The sequence below is a fragment of the Spermophilus citellus genome (assembly GCF_964194105.1).
Source record: "Spermophilus citellus genome assembly, chromosome: 6".
Taxonomy (NCBI): Eukaryota; Metazoa; Chordata; class Mammalia; order Rodentia; family Sciuridae; genus Spermophilus; species Spermophilus citellus.
The window spans coordinates 126,616,947-126,622,973 of NC_138187.1; positions in this window are offsets into that span (position 1 = coordinate 126,616,947).

The window sequence follows — 6,027 nt, forward strand, 5'->3', positions numbered from 1 at the left end:
GTACCCCTCCCCCCCAAAAAAAAGTTAAAAATATGCCTTAAATAATTCCATGACATACGAGACATGATGCTTTTCAGAAGCACAGATTTCCCTTTAGAATGTCATCCAATCCAACAAGATGGCACACAAAGCAGCCTTTGTAACGACCCTCTCCAAGAAAATATAATCTCCTTAGCCCTTCTAACAGTTCAACAATTCAGAAACTTTCTCCTTTAAAAAGAGCAATAACATTAGCTGTTCTTTTCTGTTTTTGTTTTAAGATAAGTAATTGTCCAGTGAACAACATAGGCTCTCGGGATCATACTGCCTGTGTTTCAACCCTGGGGGTGCTCCTGACTGAGCAAGTTACTTCACATCTCTGTGTCCAATTCTTTCTCTGTGGGATGAAAAGAAAGGATGATGGCTACCTAAAATGGGTGTGAGGACTGACTGAACCCATGTAAAGAGCTTAGAAGAGTTTCCTGCACTTCCTAAGTGCTTCAACCAATGCTACCTTGTCTTATAATGTGTCAAGCACTGTGCTAAACAGATTACTGAACGAAACTACCTTTTAATGCAAATATATTTGTACATATACATTTTAAAAATATTTATTTATTTTTTTAGTTATCGGCAGACACAACATCTTTGTTGGTATGTGGTGCTGAGAATCGAACCCGGGCCGCACGCATGCCAGACGAGCGCGCTACCGCTTGAGCCACATCCCCAGCCTTCTACATATACATTGTTGTGTACACTGTATATACATATACACTGTTGGCTGCTATTATTGTTCTTGCAGAAAAGAATCTGGGAGAAAATATAAGAAGACATTAATAATAGTTATTACTGTGAGAAAGGCAGGAGAACAAAGGAAGCCTAGGACATATAAAAAGGGCAGAACACCTTGCTTCTTGGGATACCAGGATACCAGCTATGGCCCCCTTTTTCCTCATGGGAGAAGTCTGCTACCCATTTTTAAATAAACCCTGCTTTATATGCTTTTAAAAAACGAATAACTATTACCAAATAGGTATAGTTGTGAATTTTCTTTTTCACTGTTTACTTGTCTTTACTAAAGGAGCATGGGTTGCTATTATATAAGACTGAAAATAACAAATAACTTCAGGGAAAAAAAAGAGTTGAAGGAAGTAAAGATGATTAGTCTGGAGAAAAGGCAACTCCTAGGACATGGCAGATGTCCAACAGGTTTGGCCAGTAGAAGGGGAAGAAGACTTATATTTTAGAGACAGAAATAGAATTGATGGATACAGTTTCATAGCATCTTTGACCATCATAGCTGATCAGAAAAGCCACAGCAAACACACCACCTTGAAGGCATTCAAGCAGAGGCTAGAGGCCACCTCTCAGAGATGACCTCAGGTAGTTCATAAATCAAGTAGCAGATTGGGTCATAAGACCTCCTAGCTCCTACTGATTTGGGTTCTGATTTGTTGACTCCTTTTTGCTTTGAAAGGCACTAGATGAAGAGCAAGTGGTCACTTGCTCCAGAGAGTTCAAGTCTGTTTCTTGCCAGTTATTTTTCTGCTACTATCAGTTTCCAAAAATGCTATGAGAAGACTCTTATCCTCACTCCCTTTTATGGATTCAGTGTGGAGGTGTCAGAAGGGATAGCACAGACACTCCTTAGCATTCACTCCTCACTGCCACCAAATGGTCAAGCATCACCCCTGGATACCTACAGGGAACAGAATAAACAGGCAGGGTCTTTGGATGTCAGAAGTCTGTGGAGGCATTTTTGGTCTTCTGTCTCAGAAATTGTTAGTAATAGAGGTCTGGCCTCAGTGGTTTAAAAACATTATGGGCTTATTTACATTAAACGAATCTAAAGGAGACCATGCAGGACTGGTACAGCTGCTACAGAATGTGCTTAAGAGAACCAGGCTCCTGTTATCTGCTCCACCATCCTTTAAGCAGAGCTTCCGTCCTTAGGAGCTTCATCCACGACTTAGGTTTTCTCAGTGGGAAAAGAACAACAACGAGAGAGAAAACAGGTGTTCCTCTCAGTTTTAAAGAACTCTCCCAAGTTTTAAAGAACTCTCATAAGGTGAGTGCTTATGTCCCAATGGCCACAGCATGATACTAAGGGAAACAGGGCTGGGAAATATATTTTCACTGGGTATTTTGTCACCCCATTAGAATCCAGAGTTCAGTACTAGGGAGGTAGGTGAATATAGTGCAGACAATAAAAATCTCTTCCACTTTCTCTCATGGCTCCCCTGCAAGGATAGCCGGGATTATTCCCCACTTTATAAAGATGAGAAAACTGACAAGTAGCTGTGAAAACTTGCTCAGAGCCAGTGTTAGTGGCAATGTTGGTCTAAATACTCAGCTCAGAGCTGGCTTTGAATAATGAGAGAACACAAAGACAGAAACCCATGAGCATCTGTGACCAAACACCAGCTGTGAGCCCAGGGCCATCTCTCCCTGGGGAGTCAAACTGGCAGGTGAGAAGGGCTACAGTGGTTGGTGAGGACGAGGGCCACAGGACACTGGGCAGACACCTCAGTGATGGCGCACTCCGTGTCATTTCCTGGGTTGACAAAAGGTAAAATAACTTTGGCCTTGGCTCAGTTGGAACAACAGATGGCAGGAATTCAGCACAGCTTCCAAATCAGCCAAGTGGCAGACTGCTTTCTGTGTCAGCTGAGGCTACTGTTCCCAACTGGTCACAGCCAGCTGCAGAGGCCCAAGACTTAAGACCTGGACAGCTCAGCCATGAACACCTAAGAATGTGCCATCTCTTGCCAGACTGTGAGCGCCATTGAAAGGACAAACAAGAAAAGTGAGGAGTTCAGCTTTCTACCATGGGCAGGCTCTGATCTCTGTGCAGGGCAAGATCCCCTGGTGGCATTCAGATCTAGTTCTGACTCCCTCTGTGCACAGGCCTCTGGCTATTGAAATCACCACCATCCGTTTGAGAGGGACTTGGAGACTTCTTCTTTACCATGCGGCTACCTCCCACGGATGACAGCAATGTGGCCGGGGCCATAAGGGGCACTCAGGACTCATGCTGAAATACATGCTACACCAGTGGAGGCAACTCTTCCCACATCTGGCAAAAGGAAGCTCTTTGTGGAAGGGAAGCAGAAACAAACTTGGGCGGCAGATAGGAATGTGTTCAGTTTTAGAAACAGAACATGAAATGCAGTTTTATTGCAACTCTGGTTAGAACATATGCCATAGAAGGAAGAACACAAGTTTTTAGAAACATGCTTCTCTGTCAGCTGAACATGGTGGGCTCACTTGGGAGAGAATAAATAGGCCCAGAGGAAAAGGAAGTGAGTTCTCTTTTTCACCTTCCAAAAATTACATCAGGTTTGGATTATCTACTCCCCATTCACTGTCTAATTTAAAATGGAACTTTGTTCAGAATTCTACATAGCCAGGCTTCCAAAAAAGCTTTTTAAAGTGGAAAGTCTGGATGAAGATCACCACCATACTCCTTCAAGAGAGAAAGTGGGAAAGGGAAAGGAGGAGGGGAGAAGAGAGGGAAGGCAAACTGTGGTAGCCTACTCTGCTGAAGAAAGCACCCTGAAAGGAGCAGTCTCTGTTTCCCTGACATTTGTCTTCCAAGAAGCTTCTGGTACTTCCTGACTACCTGCAGCTTGCACCATGAAGCTTTTCAGACGATTATAAAGAACTTCCAACTCCTGCTCCCTCACCCCAGGCCTTCTGTATTCTTGAGACCTTAGACTCATCAAATCTACACGTGGGCTGCCTGAAGACAAGCTCATGCGGCCTTGAGAAGGCTGGGCAGAAGGCAGCCAGCAGGCTGAGGAACCACCTGGCTTCCCTCTCCTTCCTCTGCAGCCTGGCTCCCTGCCTCCATGAGTGCACAATCAGGGCTGAGGGCCTTCAGGAGCCCCCATTGGTCCTCCAGGGTGTGAGGAGTCAGCAGGGGCACACTCCCCATCCCCGCTGGGGCCATCTGCACTCAATTATAAGCCCTTTGGGAGCCAGCAGAGGGCTGTTTTGCTGCTGCTGGTTCTCTATGATTAGCTTGTTCTTGTTTTTTGAATATTGCCACATGGTGCAGCCAGCTGTGAGAAGTATTCACTATTCAAAGCTTTTATTTATTTTTTTCCTCAAAAAGAAAGTGCTAAGCTAGTTGTTATTACTACAAGGAAAGAAAAAGTTTACAAGTCATGCTTTTGGGTAAGTTCTCTACTTTATGACTCCTATCTCTTCCCAGGACTGGGGTGGTTCCTTTCTATATTCTCAAGTTTTTGTATAGGCACTTGTTTGTTGCAAATGAGCTTAAGAAACAGAGATACTCATTCCAGTTTGCACACTATTATCCACAGTTCTATGACCTCTTCTTCCTTGTGTATGTGTGTGAGATACTGGATGTTAAGGTATTCTTCTAAAAAGAACCTTTCCATCAACTCAACTCATTGGAATCCACTCAAGAGCCAGGGCCAATACTGAGGCTTACCTTCTAAGTGCTCAGCCAGGAACAAAGCAATACTACTTTGTTTGCACTTGAAATTCTCAGTGTTCTCTGCAGGCAAGAAGAAATTGGTTGGGTTTGGCTCTAGGCCAGCATGAAAATCACAGGGGCTGCTTAATAAAATGTATACTTCTGGTGCTATCTATAGAGGTTCTGACCGGAAATGTACAGGGAAGCATTCCCCTGGTGAGCAAACTCCCAGGGAGTAACAGGCACCCTGTTTCCCACCTTCAGAATGCTCTGCAATCTTTCTTAGGATCTAGTAATATAGCTAATATATATGCAATGTCTAACTGGTATGGCAATGTCCTGAGAAGCCTGTGTTAGAGCCTCATCAAGCCTCAACCTTGATTGCAGGCACATAGGTCCTGGGAATAAAGGAACTTGATTGTTTGATAACTACAATGGTTTACCAAACTCTGGTGCTCCTGGATCTGCCCGCCTAACAGTAACTTTCTTGAGAACTGCACAAAGCTCTTAACATTGCATGTAGTAAATGTGAAATGTAACTGCAGAATAAGCAACCTTACTGATACTCTAAACAATAATGTAGTTATGGTACTAATGACCTAATATAACCTATTTATAAATAAACATGGCCTCCTGAACAAAGAGCCACTCTGCCACTTTCCTGCCTCTGCACCTTGTCTCTTTGTCTACTTATTATTATTATTCCTTATAACTATCATGGACTTGAAATCCAGGCTCACACACAAATAGAGAGGCAGAGAAGTTGCACATTCGAGACTCTTGTGAATAGTGATAATGAAAGCGTGAGATGAGCTACAATTCACAGGGAAAAAAAAAATATGGAAGGAAAAGACAGAAGTAGTCATGTTGAACTAAGCAAGTAAGATTCATTTCTTTTCTTATAAAATATAGACTCTATGGTAAACAGCAGCTCAAATATGCCAATAACCACAGGGCCCATCTAAGGACACAAAATTCTTGTTGACATGAGTTTTGTTGGCTTCTATCTATCACCTAAAATTCTTGAAACTTAGGAACCCATCAATATGTGGGATAAATGATTTTACCTACCATTCTGAGAGAATTAAAAAAAGTAAAAATACATATTTAAATACTTAGCAGGAAAACTAACCCACAAATTTTACATATTATATATGTAAAATGGAATATATATATATATTCCATTTTAAGTGTGTCCAAGTATGAAAAAGTAATCTGTGCCAATTATGGGTTTTTATACTGAAGATAATGGGAATGACTGTGAGAAGGGAGTTTAATATGGAAAGGGAGAAAATTAGAAGGAACCCTGTGGTGTCAGATTAGAACTGAAGGCACTAGTTTGAATTCATGATTTCCAATATATAGACAGAGATGTAAATTCAGATGTTAGTGTATGCACATTGTGTGTGTATACCTGTTTACATACTGCAAATATCCCCAAGGTCAGGCTTCTAGGATGACCAGGGACCAGGCCAGGTGAGTAACACCACCATAATAAGCACACTTAGCACTCAAAAGCTTAGCTTTCAAATAATTTTGCTCTGAATTAGAATAGAATAGAAAAACCTGGAAAGATTTCTTGCTCATAATCTGCACTATTCAGG